The sequence below is a fragment of the Dermacentor albipictus genome, chromosome 2 (genome assembly GCF_038994185.2).
Source record: "Dermacentor albipictus isolate Rhodes 1998 colony chromosome 2, USDA_Dalb.pri_finalv2, whole genome shotgun sequence".
Taxonomy (NCBI): domain Eukaryota; kingdom Metazoa; phylum Arthropoda; class Arachnida; order Ixodida; family Ixodidae; genus Dermacentor; species Dermacentor albipictus.
In genome coordinates, this window is record NC_091822.1 from 116552673 (window position 1) to 116574986 (window position 22314).

Genomic DNA, 22314 nt, shown 5'->3' on the forward strand with positions numbered 1-22314 from the left:
GGTAGACGCAGGGTCGATATGTGCTTACCTCATGTATTTGTCAGCTTCCTAGCCTGTACATATGCTGTTGCGGTGACTAAGCCGTTACGAGTAATTCAAGGTTGTTGTATTCCTTTAGTGTCGGATGAACTACGTCGTATCTACCGGAGAAGCTTCCCTTCAGGTGCATGAAGGGTGCCCTTCTGTTGCTCCTAGCATTCGTGGCTTAAAAAATTTACTTTCACTAAGGCAGCTGTAAAGAAAACACAAAGTGCTATCTTGGCTGCAAAAAAATTGCTCTCCCGGTTTTCGTATTCACTAATCTTCCTTTTGAAATATCAATTCGTCGTTTAGTCTATTTACATATTTTCATTAGGCACTGGAATGACAGTCGACTGCGTAGTTATGTGTCTTTTCTTTTACTATTGCTATATTGCGCTGTCTGGTAAGCTTTTACTCATCAAGAACTCCGTGATCAATGTTGCAACATAGCTTCTTGCTCTGTACATATACCAGAGCTTCGTTTGTAGCTAATGCACGCCTGATTTATTCGGATGAGAACGTGGCTCTCCTATTATGCAAGTCGCCAATCCTTAGGCATTTGGCTCTGCCATTCATGTAGACTTCTAATGGTTTTAAAACGTTCCCGTGTGTTTTTACTAATGTTAAGCATACGTATTTCGCATAACCGCAGGCAGTTTCTTTCGCAACCCTGAGTAACGAACTCCACCGCTTGCCATGGAATGCGTTATGGCAAAGATTTACATTGCAATTACCCAGCGCTACTTCTTTTTGCGTATGCTCGGACCCCTCTATAGTTTTATGTTTTTCTTGATCGTTTTTGTGTCGTGAACTGTGTCATGTCGGAGAACAATCTGTGCACTGTAGCTAGAATTTGCATATTAAGCACGCCGTATATTTATTAGGAGCACGTGTGTATCTCTACGCCACTTGTCACCGACGAGACGAAAACTACACTTGAACATGTCTTGTTCTATACGGAACCCTTCACTTATGGTGCTACAAGTAGAGTCAGTTTGATGTCACGTCCCACGTTCATCTCGCATCTTTGGGCACAACTTCTCAACCGTTCGCCTTCACGTTAGTGTTTTTTGTATTTATATGCGTAGCGTTCACTTCTGAAACCTCACTTTCTTGTCATATGGTCGAAGAGGTGAGGACACCCGTCAATGGTGCAGTGGAGATTTAAAAAAAATAGCTGTAATTACACGTTACCGGTTACAAAAAAGTTTTTGTCGTAACACTACGTTCAGTTGTGGCGTGTTTTTCACATGACTTCTAATATCGTTTTATAAATGCAGGCAGGCATTTGTTTTATATTGTCTATCGTCTTGCAACCAATAATACCCAGTAATTTGTTCCTAGCCTCTCGCAGTACGCTCGGATTACGAGTACGCATGACGATAATCTTTACTCTTTACGACCTTGGAAGACAAGTTGATTCACGTGAAACACTCTTTATCACTTGATCCTGAGCGTCTTTCACTTGCATTGCGTTAAGGTCTTTCGTCATTTGTTTACGTTTCACTGTTAACAAGGCTATGAAACTTTTAAACGCACAGTATTTTGAAACATTGACTGAATATCTGCAAATATTTGTTTCTAAAAGGTGCAGCATCTTCCCTATACATGTAAGGCGGGAGCTATAGCTGCACACGTTACGAGAACGTCGGCAATACTCAAGTTTTCTTTAAAATTTATTCCCGGCTAACACCAACTTTACATTTTTTATTTAAAAACAAATATGTCATTCTGCTCGCTCAGCGTCACCCATGAATTTCTGTGCGTGCGAGTTGCGGGCAAAGTAATATGGTGGACAATTTTCAGTTTACTAACCCCTCTTCATTAAGGTCTACCAAAAGACACGGCACTACTCAGTTGCCTGGAGTGCGCCTGGCTGAAACTGAAGTGTGAGCTGCGTATAGCATTTCTGTGTGTTCTTTCTTGCAGAAAGAAGCTCGGCTTGCCGAGAATTATGTTCATCCTGGTTGCTCGTGTATCTCTTACCACCAATTATTTATGCGGATAGTAGCAGTGCAAGAAAGTGAATGTGAATACATTCAATGTTTTTGTTGCTTGCGACATTTCAGCGCTCTTTTATTTGGAGCACTTTTATACTAGACGTGTTCTTGCCGAGCTGTCGTTAGGTTTTCGAGAGAGACGTTTCCACGAATAAACATGTTGCACCTTCGCCCGACATCATTGCGCGATAAACTCGCGCTCTTTGTTAAGCCACCCTGTGCCTCCTGCTCTATTGTCAGATCCATTCAGACATGAAATAAAGTGAGGTTGCAATCATGTGTCTGATTTCGTGTGTGCTACCTAAGCCGGAACTTCGCAACGTCACTCAACTGACGCGAGCGCCGGCTTTCTTTGCATTCGCTCAGCGCCCACGGAGATTGCCCTGTTCGGAGGAACTTGAAGAACACAAACGATCTCGATACACAAACACTCATCTTACTGAATGGCACTTATTGCATTTGAACTGAAGCTGATATTTAGTTGCCGATAAATATTGAATGTCGCTTTGCAAACTCAAGAATTTACATGCATTGACTCTGGGTATCATAAGCGCTGAACAACCGTAGACATTGCAATTTTGCAAGCTGTTTACTAACAGCGGGAAAGCGATAAATTTCATGTACTATACGTCATCTTAACCTACTTGGACATTTTGGGATATAAAATTTAGAAAGCTCGCTTAACTAAAAAAGTAAGCCGACGCACAGCGGCACTTTCTTACGATGACTTTTTACTCAGAACTCACTTTCACTAATACTTCACATAATAGCATCTGTTTCGTTGGAGGAGTTCGAGAGCTGTAATGTGGCTGTTCCAGCTTATATATTTAAACGAAATATGACTGATAGTACCGATGATATGCAGCGAAATGTGGAAGTGCGTATGTCAATAAGCGAATAAAGGAAAACTGCCATTCCGTCATTTATGGTCCATTTAGAGGAATAATACGAAACACATATAAAGGTTCGTAGCTGTTCTTGGTGTAACATAAAGGGCGAAAATATCGCTTTCACAGGAAATAAAGGCAACTATATCTGGAACGAGCACCCAAATTCTGACATTCGAATTCATCTTATATGTTGTAAAAGTAATTCCTAAACAGTAGTCGTTTACCAATTTTTATGCTTTGTACGAAGGATGCAGTTGTTCTTCCCCGATCTCCTCTGTCAATCGTACAAGGAACGGTGCTTATATTTTGTTCAGCAAGGAAGCATGCTGTGAATGGCAAACGATAAATTCTTAGTTCGTGTAAATGTTAGTGGTAATCTTTCTACAATGTTTCTCATTCAAACGCCCTGGAGTTTTATGTTGTCATTAACCGCGATGTTCCGTAGATTCATAAGCTACTGTACAAGAACCCTACTTATTGTTTATTATTATTATTATTTGTTTTGAACACATATACACAGTTTACAGGAAAGGGAAAGCGACGAGCAGGCTAGAAACTGCCACCGGAAGGGGCACAACGCCTGCCTACTCTGCTGAAGGGAGATGACAGCAACACAGAAATGGAAGCTAGGAAGGAGGGGTGGAGAGAGGAATGGAAGAGCAACAGGACAAATCTAAAGTAGAACCCGAATCGAACCCCTATGAAAATGAGGCGCATGTTATATTTATTGTTTGACGAAAGTTTCACGTTAAAAAAAATTAAATTATGGGGTTTTACTTGCCAAAACCACTCCCTGATATGAGGCACGCCGTAGTGGAGGACTCCGGAAATTTAGACCACCTGGGGTTCTTTAACGTGCACCTGTATCTAAGTACACGGGTGTTTTCGCATTTCGCCACCATTGAAATGTGGCCGCCGTGGCCGGGATTCGATCTCGCGACCTCGTGCTCAGCAGCCCAACACCACAGCCACTGAGCAACCATGGTGGGGGAAAGTTTCACGATCCTCGTTTATTTGGAAGCGTTGCAAATATTTACTTAACCATCGTGTTTTTCTATTTTCATGCGTGATAAGGCATTCTTAGTTTCTTCCTTGTCGGTGAACTAAGCAAAGAATTTTGATAACATTTCGCAGAAATAAGGGCCACGTTGTGCGTAAAGCGCACGCAAAATTCAGAGTTTGTGGGACAAATGTGGCATTTGAAATAAATTACGTGTTTAGGTGCTTGTGCGGTTCTTTTGCAAGCAGCGCGAGATTCATCCTATACTTCACTGGCGTAGCTACAAAGCCTACAGGCATCAAATTTAAAGAACAGAAGAAGAATGCTATGGCAAATTTGTGTACGAAATTAAATAAATGTGAATCAAACACAGCATTTGTAAAAACAAGTTTTTTTACCAAGTGGGCGAAAGTGACATGTGGCCATTTTACGCTCTTTGCAGGTGTCACGCGGGAACGCTGTGTTAGGCAAAGCTTATATTTGGCCCAAATGAGCAAGTTATGGGTTAATTGCAGGAAAAATTCAAATATTTGGATTATTCGTGGTCTGTTCAATGAGTTATGTATTCGAGCGCTAGCTCATATGGGACGCTGTAACGTAAAGCTATTCCAAACTTTCCATTCCATTTCTGTAGTCGGTCCTCCACGATTGGTCAAGAATTTTTCGTGCAGGCCCTACTTTGCCGTTGTGTCACGTGGCATTGCGAAAACCGGGACCTAATTATTCTAAAGGCAATGCACTTCTTTATACATGGACGAACACTAAATCACACAAACACGTCAGCGCTCTTGCATGTGTGCTTTACAGTTCGGCCATGTCTCAACTATTGTGTGGCCTTTAGAATGATTATTGCCGACCAACCAGCCCACCAACATCTCCTGATCTAAAGTGGGCATACCTTCACTCCACTCACAGTGCTATCGTAAAGAAAGTGCGGCTACGCGAAATTTATTTGCAGCTCAAGTCGTTCGAGTACGCCATTTACCTACTATGCACAATCATAATTCCTGAAAGGCATCCCAGTTCACCTCGCGGCGACATAAAAATGCCTGATTCTGGCGACATTTTCGCTATGACCTGGCTTCTGCGCACGTAATCGACAAAATTAGCCTGAAGTGACCTGGTACTTTCTTGAAGTGACTGTTTTGTTAATTAGGTAATTTCAGAGATAAAGGGCGGGTTGCTAGCACTCGCCTGCTTGTTTTCAAAGACGCTCACCTGACAGATTTTATGTAGACTATTTTTGCTGACAGTATGACGTGAAACTACACTTGTTTTTGTCAATAGTGATTTGAGAGAATCACAGGTCAGGGGCTGAATTCACCAAGCTTGTTTTTCGTAAGTGTTCTTTGTCATTGGCTGGTTGCCCTCCGCTAGCAATCTGTCCAGCAACAATATTGGCTGCAACTCACTCTGACGAACAGTTCTAGCCTAAGAGCTTTTTCCTGAATAGGGGCCCTGTATCCGCGTTCCCAAAAACGTTTTTAGTCTATAACTAATCGTATGAGATGATGCCAAACAATCGTCATGTTGCACTTTAATTAACGAAGGCGGCTAGTGAATTACAGACAGCAGTTACGCGCGAGAAGTTGCGACTTTGATCGGAGTTTTGTAGCGACTTTGTATACATCCACTCTGATCCGTTTGAAGAGCCAGCGCTCAGGTAAGTTTAGCAAGGCGACAGATATACATGGATGCGTGCGGCGCACATATGTGAACAGAGTCATTCTGTTTAGACGGGGGTATCACATGATAAGATTTCAAGTGCATATATTACCTTCAATTTGAAGGGAATAGTAGCAGTCCCGTCAGTCGCTTTTACACACCCTTTTCACAGTGATCGTCTCGGCGCCACCTTCTTTGGTCACATGGTGACGCGTCCATTCCTTGCCTCAACTGCCTTCGGCGTTCGTGTTGTCCACTTCTCTACTCTTGTGTCCTGTCTGCACGCCTCAATTCTTTTTTGCATAATGAATCCTTACCAACTGGCTAAGCTTTCTGTCGTTCTAAGCTTCATTTCCCCCATGTTTACAATTGTTGCGAATTGCACCGGGTGCGGCTCAGCAAACCTGCTTTTCGGCGGATATCGTAGACGGTGATTGGTTGAACAACACGAAGTTTCGGTCACAGCTTCAGAAGACATGTAAGCACTTTGGGTGCTCATTACGCCATATCCAAACAGCGTGAGCAGCGTATACGGTGCTTGTACTAAAAGCAGGTCTAGAAATGTATTTCAAGCTGTCCAAACTTTCCACGTATGAAATTAATCAGGATAAGTGTGTTTCGCACTTCGTTTTTTATGAGACAATTGCTTTGAAGCAGCGACTTATCATGTTTCTGACTCAGTAATGTTTCTCGGTGTGGTGCCTATTTGACTGTTTATTTTTCTGCCTAATCGTTCGCAGCTATGTGGGCTTAGTTGCGGTAGATTTATTTTTGCTGCGCACAGGTACTCGCAACGTAGATGTCCTGTACGTTTTAACAGTGCGTAGCAAACACCAATAATCGCTAGTCCCTTCTTTACTTTGTGTGCCGTCAGGAAACGTTAAGCTTCGGACTTTCCATTGTTGTCGTAATAGTCGTAGTCACCCATGCTTCAGCTCACTGATTCAAGAGTGGGCCCATTCACTTATTTTTGATACGTGGGTGATATAGTGGGCATAGGTTTGCGTTAGAGTTGGCGTGGATGTGTTTAGAAAGAAAGCGGCAAAATTACTATCTCAGGAATCGGTGGTACAACCTTTGTCGACTTGCTATGAGCGGTGCTCACTCTTGCCAACGTTCCTGGGTTCAAGTCCTTTCTTTGGAGGTTGACGGAAGAGTTTATTTTATTTTATCCTCGAGGAAACGTGTGCATCGCAAAGGGCAAAAAACAACACGTCTAGCCCTAATGATGCAGCGGTCTGCGCACTTGTTCACACAGATTCATTGCATTTCTTAATATGCCAGTCACTATTCAAGCGACCAATCACCGCCTACATCTTCGCTCTATGGTTCCACATTTTGCAGTCTGCATGGAATGCACTGCGTTAGCGAAAACCCAGTTGCTTCTCCGACAACTGATGGCACAGAAGCAGGGCAGAAGCGGTAAGGGCCCGTACATGGTCAGTCCGCCCGTCCGTTCCGCCCGCTTCCGCCCGCGTGCGTATGGCTCTCTACTGGTGAGCGAGGAGCGGACGCAAGTTTCCCGTCCGGCCGCCTGCTCGTCTCTCATTGGCTGGTCCGAGGCGGATGGTTCGGCTGTCGTCACAGCAAACATGGCGCGTGCTCGAAGCGACGGGAAGCGGGGACGTAAGGCCTAAGCTACAGCCGCGTCAGAAACAGTCTATTTTTTCTCCTTTTTGTGATTTTTACTGGAGTTATCTGGCACCCACGGAGATAGTCATCGAAAGCAGCAAGCCGGTGTACCCTTCCAGACCTCATCAGTGCGTACGATCGCCAACAGAAACAGACGGAGCGCAGGAAGTGTGTGTTGTGTTTACGAGAGCGTCGGAAGAAATATTTGAAGCCGTCGACTTCGTGATTTCTTGTGCCATGCTTCGCGTGTGCGTCGCAGACGACAACTCCATCACATACACGTGCATTCTGAGCAGCACACACGTTCAAGGCGTAGCGAAATAAGTAGCGTCCGACTGGCGCACCCAGTGTACACGTTTGGTTTCTGCTCTGTGTATGCGGATCGTTGCACGAAGTGGTGAACGCCAGCCCTTCGCAACTTTCAGAAGTAATGATACGATCAGTAGCGATAAGTTTTTATCGCCTCGTTATCGCTGCCATTCTGCGTGTGCTATACTGCGTGAGAGCCGTTTTGCCGGCTGCGATGCGCCGTGGTGACCGCGACGTCCGAGCTGTGTTCTTGCTGTTATGAAGTGTGTTTCTATACTGCGTGTGAGCCGTTTTGCCGGTTGCGACGCGTCGAGGTGACCGCGACGTCCGAGCTGTGTTCTTGCTGTTATGAAGTGTGTTTCTATACTGCGTGTGAGCCGTTTTGCCGGTTGCGACGCGTCGAGGTGACCGCGACGTTCGAGCTGTGTTCTTGCTGTTATGAAGTGCGTTTGCAAGCTACAAACCGTGATATATATGTGCGATGTGTCGCAGCGTTGCGGGGTGTAGAAGTGCTCGTTCTACGCGATGTGCGTTTGCTCAGAAGTGAACTGTGCAGAAGTGTTGCCGATCGCGTTTTCATATTTAGTACCCTTACAGATAAGCCCTATCACACCGGCCTTTTCTGCTTCGTACATCTATCGTTTCTTTCAAAAGTTGTTACTGCACGGTTGGAGATGCTTATATCGGTGGGGGGAAATTAGGGAACATCATAATAATTGCATACGTCAAGACGTTCAGCGCTTTCGTGAAATGTGGACGCCCCTGAGAGCACTAATGTCATGAATGCAAATTTCTGGCAGCCTTGATTTTCATAATGTGGACACTAGTGTGAAGATCAAGAATTTCTAGATTTCACGAAGTAAATTGCTTTATATTTTGTGATGCAAGTGGCTTACATAGCCAAAAATCTGAGCTGCTTGTTTTTGACTAGTGACTAAGCACAGAGTCTGTTTGTGAAGACACTAGTGGCATGGTAGATGAATATGTTATAGGTAGGAACTGGATACTACTTCTTATTAACTAAAAATTTTGCGCTTGCTGACAAAAAGCAATATGAATGTAAAAATGAACACGTAGGACGAGTAGTAACAAGTAAGTGTCACAGGTATGGTGTTATATAACATTTTGCTAGCAGCCAGCAGAACTGCGTGAAATAAATTTTGCCCAGAGTTCTTCCTCACTGGCCAGCCACGGTCACCTTACTAATGCAGGCAGAATTCGGTAAGCAAAAGTTTGTGGTTACTTTGTTTATCCACTCTATTTGATTATCTGGTTCCTGTCGCCTGTTTTGGCACGAGCCTTCAGTTTAAAGCGAACAATAGCACAAGTACCAGCATTGTATGCCTGACAGGTGCTCTATTTTCTTTCCTCATGTTCATTCTGCCAACAGTCATTAGCAAATAATGTGCATTAAACTGACTTGGGCCTGTAAAGTTGGGCCTGTAAAGTATGTCCATTAAATGTTTTTCCAGTGCACTTTCATCTGCCACTAAGTTTACTGCTACCTATCATTCGTGGGTGCCGGATGTTGGACGCTATAAGTGGCTATCTGACTGATCTTCATTTTGAATAGGCCACAGTTCCACTCACTAACTGAACCGTTTTCAGCTGCGCTGCCAGACTATAGAAAGGGGGACCTCGCCTCTTGTCATTCTTTAGCATGCTCATGGCCACAGTGCGTTGTCCCTGAGAAGTCAGCTGCTATCACAATTTAAAAAGTGCCTATTGGCTGCTATGAGTTTATCCTGAGCACGAATTTTCACAGTTATGTAAGCATTAGTTATGTGACCGAAGCCAGCCAATGAGCACGAACTGCTGGCAAAATTTTGAAGTGACTCTACAGGCAGAGTGTCTGCTCCCTATATTATGTTAGCCACACTGCTTTGTCAGTGTGCTGAATTGTTCTTTTTTTTACAGAAATTTACTACCCAGCCAGAAAAGATATTGCCAGACCATGAATTTTAGGCCTGTACACATGGTCACTCCTTTATTTTATGATATTCTGGACATGTCACCCAAGTCTAGCTTAGATTAGCAACATCAGCTTAACTTATGCATGGAGTTGAGTTGCTTCCTGTGAGAAAAAAAGTCATTGCATTGCTAATAGGAATTAGACTGGTACAAAAAATTATTTGTCTTTATGGCTTGTAGTATAAGTGGTGCTGTTCATTTGATGCACACAGTAACACGTGAACACAAATGTATGTGTACCTTGCATTTATGTGCATGTGTGTGTGAATAAAACAGCACGACTTCTAATATCAAGGCACGTTGTACCAACTATACCCATTAAAGATGTTCTATGTGGCATTCAGCCGATCTTATTGAAATTTTATCACATGGTGCAGTTACAACATTTCATACCTGTATGTAAACCAATTTAATAACTGTATTCACTGCATGTGAGAATGCATATTTTAGGCCAATGCAGTGCCTGGGGTACCAACGTTTTAGTTAGCTTTGCCACAGCTTATTAGAGGGATCTTGTTGATTATGCCATCCAAACAACTCGTATAAAGGTTTGTGTTTAGTATACCAGCAGTGAAATACTGAATGCAGCTGCAATTCTTTGTATACTAGTGAGATTAATTCCACTGCTCATTGTTCTGTAACATGTTCTTCAGTCACACTTGTTGACAGTATTTGGCGTCATGAGTTCTAGACTAATTTTCACATGGGCCTTTCGATGAAGTCAAATCTGCCTCTTCAACAGTCAGTTTAGTGGAAAGCCACCACTGAACCAATAGCTCAAAGACCAATTCCTGCATGCTTTTTGCCAATTGGGTAGTGCGCGGAAACTATGTGTGATACATCACTTCAGCTCCACTAATAATCACACAACTAAACCTGCCACGTATAGTTAAGTCATTGATATAGGCAGAGGAACATGATGCACGTATGTAACAGTTACTCATCCCTTGAAATGTGAATGATCCAAACCTTTGCGAGCATATCAGTCACAACCATCCAACAGCACAAGTGGGAACACTTGTGCTATCACAAGCGAAAACAAGTACAATAGTACTGCCGTCTCAGCTGGTTTGTCGTGATTACTTTGCCTGCAAGTTCCTTGTTTATATTGGATAGGCTTCCTACTTTATAAATTAACAGCTTTCACAACATTTACTGTGCTAATGAAGGCACAGCACAGATACCAGTACTGAAGGAGGTATATACAAGTAGGGCAGAGAACTTGTGGGTAAGCTCAAAAATAAACGGGTAAAACTATGTCGAACAAACCATTTTCACATTAGAAGATATGTCATCGGCAATTAATGCACATGCAATAAGTGCCCTGTGTGGGAGATTGAGACCTGGGATGCCAAACACCTGTTTGCCTTTTAAATATTGACAAAGAAAAATTCCAGTCTGTACTTCTGTGTCGGAGGGTACAATATCAAAGGAGAGGTGCAAAACGGATTTTGCATGTAGTAGTCCCTTATGAATGTGCTACTCAAGTTGTGCCAAGCATAGCCATCTGTGTGCAAAGCATTGGACAAGGTACCATATGTATGTCTGACACATTAAAAATCTTTTGCATTGAACATTCTGAGCTCTAAATGTTATGCATGCTGTTTTCAGCTACAAATAGCGTGCATACATATTTGACCGGCTCCACAAAGAGCTGATGTGACAAAAAAAAATTTGTATACCTTAGTGTTAGGTTGCTTTGCATGGTGTCTCAGTTTACTTAACACAGTTTTGAATTTACAGATTGCTTCACATGTTTATAGCTAAAAACCACAGAAAACTACTTGCATTGTGACTGCGAGGTCACAACACGAGGATTTGTGTGGTATCCTTCCTGTTCATCGGTGTGTCCTTGCACTATAAATGTAAAACGTCACACCTGCAAACCTGAGCATCCAACTATACATTTCAAACACTTTTTTGAATGCTTGGCAGTTATGCTTACAAGCACATTGTGACAGCAAAGCTACACCACCTTAATTTAACTGCGATGTAAAGGGTTGTTTGTGCATAGCCAAGCTGTTCTAGCATGCCTGCAGGGATACAGCATTGTCCAGTGGCGCCGTATAGTTCAGGCGTAACAGTGAACTAGTAAACAAAGCGGCTGATAATACTAAGCTGACCCATATGTAGGAGCATTGCATTATCTAACCCACACGCAAAGTTGCTTTCAGTGTACTGAATAACCACAGCTTTGATTTACCAAGTTATATTGCTGCACACACACAGCACTGAAACAAAGTCTGTACAATGGTGAGAAATGCGCCAAGGAATGAAAGATTACTTGTGATGTGTGGATTTGAATAGTAGATGTGAATGCATACCCAATTCACCAGTATGCATGTTTTCTTTTGGAACAATTTTACATTTGGCACAGAGGCTGAGCCACTACGGCCTCTTGACTGCATATTTCTGTGCTCTCACAGTGCTAATGGGAGTATCATTCATTTGGCTACCCGAATAGTGAATACGTAATAGAGCACTACAATCTTTCAGTTTTACACAGAACACCTTGTGCATTATTCACAAAGCTGAACCTAAGGAACTATTCGCTGGTTTGCTATGGAAATAAAAAAAATGGCAATGAATGTTTCCTCACTTTTTGTGTGGCCCTGTCTTCTGCCCTACGTGCCTTCATTTCATTGTCATGAGCATGTTAAAACAGCAACTAATTAAAAAAGACAAACACAAAACTACTAACTACATCAACCTTTTCACACCACAAGAGGTCACTGAACTCACTGCTAAGCTACACTTGATAATCTCGGTTTGCTTTCAAATAAATACAGGCACTGGCCAGCTGTTTATGTTTTGCTATGCATTTTTCATTTTTCTAAAACACGGCTGTGCATGAGCTAGCTAGGTTGTTACTGCATAAATAAATAAACATGCAGCCCATGCCCAACTACTCATATAACCTGAGTAGAGCTTATTTTTTATATGTAGAGCAATCAAAATAGAACACGCACGTATGATGCTGACAGTATCAAACAGTCTCAAGTCCAACATCCTTGTTTGGTGCCATGGGTGAGAGGGAGCATGACTGTCAAGGTACTACTGAATTTTGTGCGCTTCGGTAATGTTTGTACATTGTTGAAATGTTAAATTAGGTATGTTAAGTAGAGAAGGTGGCAACATATTGGCCACCCAGGCTGGCAGGAAAGAATGTAATTGTTCGATTTCACTCAAAATAAGTTTTCTTATCAGCACTGTAAGTTATATGATTTCAAATAAATACTCCCCTTGGAAACATCTCATGAGTATACATATATCTGCATAAGGTCACCGCTATACATACACATTGCTTTAAGCCAGTCATAGTGAATTGTACACTCACTGCTTAACCTTCAATTCCTTGCTGCATGAAGTTAACCACTTATGCACAACCTTCTTGCACACGGTGAGAACTTCATTCATCGCTGGGCACATCATTTAAGGTTATATTTTGTTTAGAAAGTTTACAAGCAGCAAGTATTAAATTCCTAAGGTGCATGTTTCATGCCTCATCTTTGGTGCCTTTATATCTGTAAAAAAAGAAAAGGCATTCCATGCATCCAACTGCTTTAAGCACCCTCTTAAAATTGGCAGAGTGAAAAAAAAAAGCACGAGCAAGCGTATCGGCAAGCTGTACTCGGGGCCTCACACGCGTGCTCAGTGGTAGAAATGTGCGTCTTGGCGACCTACGCAAATGCATTCCGCGACAGATGTGCGTGTGTTCTGTATTCTTGCAAGCTGTCACTAACACTATAGAAACCGCGCTTCCGGCGACAATATCAGGTTCGCGTGTCGCAGAACGCATCACGTTGGATAATTAGAGAGGTTTTGTTCAACCAGCCAAGGCAGCGTGCACTGAAAGTAATCATCCGAGAATACGTCGCGTGCTGCGACGTGATGCGATTGCAATACATCTGTAAAAGGTGGCGCAGATAAGACGACTGTGCAATGTTTCGAAGAAGGATGACGGTGCCAATGCAACACATACGGCTGCAGAACAGAATGTGGCAGCCTAGAGTCGCATTTTCGCCGGAACGCGGAAACTGCAAATCACATCTGCAAAAATATGCCAGTGTCGTCTGCTGTCAAAGGTCGTTGCCAACCTTGAACACCTTTGCTCCGCCGAACGGTTGCCAGCTGTCAACAGGCCGCGTCGCCCAATAGGAGTGCGCGTGCGTTCCGCTCGTGCGGATTGAGCGTGCATCGAATTTTGCGACACCTTCCGCTTTTCGGGCTTCCGCTCGCGACCGGACGAGGGCGGAACGGACGGGCGGAGCGACCATGTACGGGCCCTAAGGGCCCGTACATGGTCGCTCCGCCCGTCCGTTCCGCCCTCGTCCGGTCGCGTGCGGAAGCCCGAAAGGCGGAAGGTGTCGCAAAATTCGATGCACGCTCAATCCGCACGAGCGGAACGCACGCGCACTCCTATTGGGCGACGCGGCCTGTTGACAGCTGGCAACCGTTCGGCGGAGCAAAGGTGTTCAAGGTTGGCAACGACCTTTGACAGCAGACGACACTGGCATATTTTTGCAGATGTGATTTCAATTTTCCGCGTTCCGGCGAAAATGCGACTCTAGGCTGCCACATTCTGTTCTGCAGCCGTATGTGTTGCATTGGCACCGTCATCCTTCTTCGAAACATTGCACAGTCGTCTTATCTGCGCCACCTTTTACAGATGTATTGCAATCGCATCACGTCGCAGCACGCGACGTATTCTCGGATGATTACTTTCAGTGCACGCTGCCTTGGCTGGTTGAACAAAACCTCTCTAATTATCCAACGTGATGCGTTCTGCGACACGCGAACCTGATATTGTCGCCGGAAGCGCGGTTTCTATAGTGTTAGTGACAGCTTGCAAGAATACAGAACACACGCACATCTGTCGCGGAATGCATTTGCGTAGGTCGCCAAGACGCACATTTCTACCACTGAGCACGCGTGTGAGGCCCCGAGTACAGCTTGCCGATACGCTTGCTCGTGCTTTTTTTTTTCACTCTGCCAATTTTAAGAGGGTGCTTAAAGCAGTTGGATGCATGGAATGCCTTTTCCTTAAATGATATGCTCAGCGATGACTGAAGTTCTCACCGTGTGCACAAAAAGTTGTGCATGAGTGGTTAACTTCATGCAGCAAGGAATTGAAGGTTAAGCAGTGAGTGTACAATTCATTATGACTGGCTTAAAGCAATGTGTATGTATTGCGGTGACCTTATGCAGATATATGCATACTCATGAGATATGTTTCCAAGGGGAGTACTTATTTGAAAGCATATAATTTACATTGCTGATAAGAAAACTTATTTTGAGTGAAATCAAACAATTGCATTCTTTCTTGCCAGCCTGGCTACCCAATATGTTGCCACCTTACTACTTAACATACCTAATTTAACATTTCAAAAATGCACAAACATTACCAAAGCGCACAAAATTAAGCAGTACCTTGACAGGCATGCTTCCTCTCTCACCCATGGCACCAAACAAGGATGTTCGACTTTAGACTGTTTGATACTGTTGGCATCATACATGCGTGTTCTATTTTGATTGCTCTACATATAAAAAATAAGCTCTACTCAGGTTATGTGAGTTAGTTAGGCATGGGCTGCATGTTGTTTATGCATTTATGCAGTAACAACCTTGCTAGCTCATGCACAGACATATTTTAGGAAAATGAAAAATGCATAGCATAACATAAACAGCTGGCCAGTGCCTGCATTTATTTGAAAGCAAGCCGATATTATCAAGTGTAGCTTAGCAGTGAGTTCAGTGACAACTTGTGGTGTGAAAAGGTTGATGTAGTTAGTAGTTTCGTGTTCGGCTTTCTTAATTAGTTGGTGTTTTAACATGCACATGACAATGAAAAGAAGGCACACATGGTGGAACACAGGGCCACACAAAAAGTGGGGAAACAGTTACTGCCATTTTTTTTATTTGCATAGCAAACCAGCAAATAGTTCCTTAGGTTCAGTTTTGTGAGTAATGCACAAGGTGTTCTGCATAAAACTGAAAGATGGTTGTGCTCCTTTACGTATTCACTATTCGGGTAGCCAAATGAATGATACCCCCTTTGGCACTGTGAGAGCACAGAAATTTGCAGTCAAGAGGCCGCAGTGGCTCAGCCTCTGTGCCAAATGTAAAATTGTTCCAAAAGAAATCATGCATACCGGTGAATTGGGTATGCATTCACATCTGCTATTCAAATCCACACATCACAAGTAATCTTTCATTCCTTGGCACATTTCTCACCATTGTACAGACTTTGTTTCAGCGCTCTGTGCGTGCAGTAATATAACTTGGTAAATCAAAGCTGCGGTTATTCAATACACTGAAAGCAACTTTGCGTGTGGGTTAGATAAAATAATGCTCCTACATATGGGTCAACTTAGTATTATAAGCCGCTTTGTTTACTAGTTCACTGTTACGCCTGAACTATACGGTGCCACTGGACAATGCTGTATCCCTGCAAGCACGCTAGAACAGCTTGGATATGCACAAACAATCCTTTACATCGCACTTAAATTAAGGTGGTGTAGATTTGCTGTCACAATGTGCTTGTAAGCATAACTGCCGAGCATTCAAAAAAGTGTTTGAAATGTAAGGGTGGATGCTCAGGTTTGCAGGTGTGACATTTTACATTTATAGTGCAAGGACACACCGATGAACAGGAAGGATACCGCACAAATCCTCGTGTTGTGACCTTGCAGTCACAATGCAAGTAGTTTTCAGTGGTGTTTAGCTATAAACATGTGAAGCAATCTGTAAATTCAAAACTGTATTAAGTAAACTGAGACACCATGAAAAGCAACATAACACTACGGTGTACACATTTTTTGTCACATCAGCTCTTTGTGGTGCAGGTCAAATATGTATACAAGCTATTTGTAGGAAGTAGGAAACCTATCCAATATAAACAAGAAACTTGCAGGCAAGGTAATCACAACAAACCAGCTGAGACGTTGGTACTATTCTACTTGTGCTTGTACTTCTACAATGTGCTGCTGGATGGTTGCGACTGATATGCTCGCGAAGGTTTGGGTCATTCACATTTCAAGGGATGAGTAACTGTTACATATGTAAATCATCCTTCTCTGCATGCAGCCGCTGTGGCTGGCAGTCAATCCCGTAGCCTCATGCTTAGCAGCCCAACACCACAACCACCAAGCAATCACGGCGGGTAACTGCTCCTCAGGTTGTGCAATCTGTGTGGCTGTATCAAAGCAGTGATGTAACACGTGTTTCAGTGGGGTCTAACTACCGCACAGAAGTTGTGGTGCAGCACTTCCTAATGGCAACATGTGTTGCAGCTGGGATACAAAGAGTTGAGCCTTTGTATCCGATGAGCATACGGTAAGTGGAAACTTTGTTTCCACTTCTAAAAATTTTTGAGCATGTTCTAAATGACATGAGCCCATGTTGTAATGCTATTTTAATTTTTAAAATAGCTGTACACGTCTGTGTACATCAAGTACACCATGACATAACAGTCATAGGGGTATGCTTGAAAGGCACCTTCAGCATCTGCACTTCAAACTGCAGCTATGTCGTAGCCATTGTAGGTGAAACAGCAGTAGTCAACGCGAAATTGACCGCCACTTTAGCAGTTTGCATGCAAACACACATTCATGTGGCAGCATTGTTTATTTTGGTTACCTGGCCGAGGCAAGTAATGTGACTAAGAGAACAATTATGAAACATCATTAGCTTAGTGAGGCCCAAAATACTAATTCGGGTAACTATTAATAGCAGTAGTCGAGGGCACGCTTGAAAGGCATCATTAGCAGTCTGCACGTCAAAGCGCAGTCAAGTCGTCGCCACTGTTGGTGAAACGGCAGCACTCAATGCGAAAATGACAGCCACTGTTGGCAGCTTGCATGCAAACACAAGTTCATGTGGTGGCATTGTTTATTTTGGTTACCTGGCCCAGGCAAGTAATGGGAATAGGAGAACAATTATCACACATCATTAGCTTAGTTAGGCCCAAAATACTCAGTCGGGTAACTATTCATAGCAGTAGTCGAGGGCACGCTTGAAAGGCACCATTAGCAGTCTGCACGTCAAAGCGCAGTCAAGTCGTTGCCACTGTTGGTGAAACGGCAGCACTCAATGTGAAAATGACAGCCACTGTTGGCAGCTTGCATGCAAACACACATTCATGTGGTGGCATTGTTTATTTTGGTTACCTGGCCCAGGCAAGTAATGCGAATAGGAGAACAATTATCAAACATCATTAGCTTAGTTAGGCCCAAAATACTCAGTCGGGTAACTATTCATAGCAGTAGTCGAGGGCACGCTTGAAAGGCACCATTAGCAGTCTGCACGTCAAAGCGCAGTCAAGTCGTCGCCACTGTTGGTGAAACGGCAGCACTCAATGCGAAAATGACAGCCACTGTTGGCAGCTTGCATGCAAACACACATTTATGTGGTGGCATTGCTTATTTTGGTTACCTGGCCCAGGCAAGTAATGCGAATAGGAGAACAATTATCAAACATCATTAGCTTAGTTAGGCCCAAAATACTCAGTCGGGTAACTATTCATAGCAGTAGTCGAGGGCACGCTTGAAAGGCACCATTAGCAGTCAAGTCGTCGCCACTGTTTGTGAAACGGCAGCACTCAATGAGAAAATGACAGCCACTGTTGGCAGCTTGCATGCAAACACACATTCATGTGGTGGCATTGTTTATTTTGGTTACCTGGCCCAGGCAAGTAATGTGAATAGGAGAACAATTATCAAACATCATTAGCTTAGTTAGGCCCAAAATACTCAGTCGGGCAGCTATTAATAGCAGTAGTTGAGGGCACGCTTGAAATGCACCATTAGGAGTCTGCACGTCAAATCACAGTCATGTCGCAGCCATTGTTGTATTTGTTTATCTCACGGCAAGTAACACCAATGTAAGCATAATTATTCACCCTGAATAGCTTTGCTAGCATTGTTTGTACTAAAAAATTCTGAGTGAAGTTGAATGTGTTTTATTGAGGCAATTATTTAATTCACAAGCCATCGGCATAGTGATCGATGGCCAGGTTCAAACAATGACATTTGTGAAGTAATAAATGGTGAAAGTTGCAAAAGCTATCAGTGCACTGCTTTGCTGGGCTCCATTTACTGAAAAATTTCTTTGCAACGACAAAAGCATCAGACAGGAAATGACACCCCACTGCACAGTGTTATTCGTGTTGTACTTTTTTGCCATCATATGTGATGGGCAGCGAAACCATCCGTTTACTAAGACTGATTGCATGAAAAATGCAACAGCATAGCAAGGTGTAGTTTCACAATATGGCACCCTTTCATGTGCACTTCTGGCGAGCTGCCACATGCACTGATGCATAAACATGAACTGAGGTAAGAGGCTAAGTTGCTGTGCAACCCCCATGACGCTTTTAAGAAAATCTATCTCTAAACCTTTCTGTTTTCATAGGCGATGAAAATCTGTTTTGAGCAAGTTGGTTAATCACACTGCAGCAACAACACAAGAAGCAAGGACAGAAAACACAGCGAGTAGGCAGACTGAGAAGACGAGGTAGACCAGTGAGAAAGGTTTTAATGAGATGGAAGAGGCCTGCCCTGCCGTGTACATGAGTTAGTGCTTTGAATGAGATTGGTTTATGAAAATGTGTAATGACTTTCCTAAAAGAAAACTAGCAAAAGCAAATGCTAATATAATATAAAAGGACAGAAATAATGGTAAGCGCAAGCACGCATGGAAACAGGCACGTATTCACACACAAATGCGAGAACTAAGAAGAACTCCAACGTAAAGAAATCTGGGAAATAGAAAAAAAATTGACAAACGCAAGAAAACATACATTTACAAACAGACGCGGGTCGAGGTATTATAGGAGCGGGTTCACAAGCTGCTGTGCTTAGCTTCTCATATGTTTTCTTTTTTAACCGTTCTCTTAATACTGTCTCGGGAAATTTTAATTGCATTCATGACATTAGTGCTCTCAGGCGCGTCCACATTTCACGACAGCGCTGAACGTCTTGACGTATGCAATTATAATGTTGTTCCCTAATTTCCCCCCACCGATAGAAGCATCTTTAACCGTGCAGTAACAACTTTTGAAACAAACGATAGATGTACGAAGCAGAAAAGGCAGGTGTGATAGGGCTTCTCTATCGGGCTACTACATAAGAAAACGCAATCGGCAACACTTATGCTCAGCTCAGTTCTGAGCACACGAACATCGCGTAGTACGACCACTTCTACACCCAGTAACGCTGCAACACATCGCACATATATATCACGATTTGTAGCTCGCAAACGCACTTCATAACGGCATGAGCACAGCTCGAACGTCGCGATCACCACGGCGCATCGCAGCCGGCAAAACGGCTCATACGCAATATAGCACACGCAGAATGGCAGCGATAACTAGGCGATAAAAACTTATCGCTACTGATCGTATCGTTACTTTTGGTAAGTTGCGAAGGGCTGGCGTTCACCACACCGCGGCAACGATCGGCATACACAGAGCAGAAACCAAACGTGTACGCTGGGTGCGCCAATCGGACGCTACTTATTTCGCCACGCCTTGAACGTGTGTGCTGCTCAGAATACACGTGTATGTGATGGAGTTCTCGTCTGCGACGCACACGCGAAGCATGGCACAAGAAATCACGAAGTCGACGGCTTGAAATATTTCTTCCGACGCTCTCGTAAACACAACACACACTTCCTGCGCTCCGTCTGTTTCTGTTGGCGATCGCACGCACTGATGAGGTCTGGAAGCGTACACCGGCTTGCTTCTTCCGTGACTATCTCCGTGGGTGCCACATATCTCTGGTAAAAGTCACAAAAAGGAGAAAAAAATAGACGGTTTCTGACGCGGCTGTAGCCTAGGCCTTGCGTCCCCGCTTCACTTCGCTTCGAGCACGCGCCATGTTTGCTGTGACGACAGCCGAACTATCCGCCTCGGACCAGCCAATGAGAGACGAGCAGGCGGCCGGACGGGAAACTTGCGTCCGCTCTTCGCTCGCCAGTAGAGAGCTATCCGCACGCGACCGGACGAGGGCGGAACGGACGTGCGGAGCGACCATGTACGGGCCCTAAGGGTTTCCTCTTCGTGCGCTTTCGCTGAGTCAACGTGTGGATGGATGGATGGATGGATGGATGGATGGATGGATGGATGGATGGATGGGTGGGTGGGTGGGTGGGTGGGTGGGTGGGTGGATGGATGGATGGATGGATGGATGGATGGATGGATGGATGGATGGATGGATGGATGGATGGATGGATGGATGGATGGATGGATGCATGGATGGATGGATGGATGGATGGATGGATGGATGGATGGATGGATGGATGGATGGATGGATGGATGGATGGATGGATGGATGTTATGAGCGTCCCCTTTGGAACGGGGCGGTGGGTTGCGCCACCAAGCTCTTGCTACCATACTGCCTAATATTCTACCTAGGTTAAACAATGAAAAAAGAAAAAAAAACACTATGAACTACCACGCCCAAATTTTCTGATCCCCTACTGCAAGCTGTGCTTTTGTACGTCTCCGTCTTTTGTCGTTTCCCTACTTTTCTTCCACCAATCCTCCAGTCGCCTCTTACTAATGTCTATTGCAGACATGTTTGCTTTACCACTGCTCCCTCTGAACCCAAGGGCTTCAAGGAGGCCAGTGGTGCCTAAATCGACCGCTGGCTAGACGTCTTCACATTCTAATAAAACATGCTCCATAGTTTCCCTAGCTTTACCACAGCAAGCACATGCTTCTTCTTCCTTCTTATATCTCGCTTTATAGGTGCGTGTTCTAAGGTATTCTGATCTCGCTTCGAAAAGTAATGAGCTTCCCATTGAGTTATCATAAATGGTTTCTTTCCTGATTTCGTTTTTTCCTCTTAAGTAGTTACTCATGGCAGGTTTCTTTTCCATTGCCGCCACCCATGAGATTAATTCAGCTTCTCTGACTTTCCGCTTGACCTTTGTTGTTGTGTTCACCCTACAAGCCGCACACTTGCTGGTAAGCTTCCTAGTTCTTTTCCTCCACTGTGAATCAATGTTTTTCCTGTACAGATACCTGAACACTCTCCCAGCCCATTTACTTTCTTCCATATTCCTCAGCCGTTCTTCATACTCAATTTTACTGCGAGCTTCCCTCACTTCAAAACTAGTCCAGCCCATATCACCCTGCACACCTTCATTTATAGTCTTCCCGTGAGCGCCCAATGCGAGACCACCCACTGACCTTTGGTTCCCGTCGAGTCTTGATTGTACCTCTGATTTATAGCAAACAACCGCATTTCCAAAAGTAAGTCCTGGAACCATTACACCTTTCCACATACCTCGGAGGACCTCGTACCTATTGTATCCCCATAACGCTCTGTGCTTCATTATGGCTGCATTTCTCTTCCCCTTTACTGTTATGGTTTTTTCGTGTGTTTCCATATGGCCATTGCCTTCGTTTATCCATATACCAAGGCATTTATATTCTGTTACCCGAGGTATTTCTTGGCCCTGTATTTCCACTGTCTGTTCGCTGTTTTCATTGAATACCATTACACCTGATTTTCTAACACTAAACTTCAAACCTAAATCGTCGCCTTCCTGTCCACAGATATTAGCCAGACGTTGTAAATCACTTTGCTTGTTAGCTAGCAACACAATCTCGTCCGCATAAAATAAACCTGGGAGTTGCTGCTCTATTACTGTACCCGCCTGTTTGTATGAGAGATTGAACCCTATATTACTTCCTTCTAGCGCCCTCTCCATCCTCACCATGTACATCATAAGCAACAGCGGGGATAAAGGGCACCCCTGCCTCAGTCCCTTGTTGATATGAACTTTCTCCTCGCTCCTCATCCCTTCCCATTCAACGCAA

The 22314-nt window shown here is 43.9% G+C and overlaps 1 long non-coding RNA gene across 1 annotated transcript; it reads left to right on the forward strand.

The window, feature by feature from the left end:
* Positions 1-7041: 7041 nt before the first annotated feature.
* On the forward strand, positions 7042-11062 carry LOC135917838 (uncharacterized). The gene is made up of 2 exons (XR_010569426.2): positions 7042-10337; positions 10395-11062. It is a non-coding gene; the product is annotated as an uncharacterized lncRNA (long non-coding RNA).
* The last annotated feature ends 11252 nt before the right edge of the window (positions 11063-22314 follow it).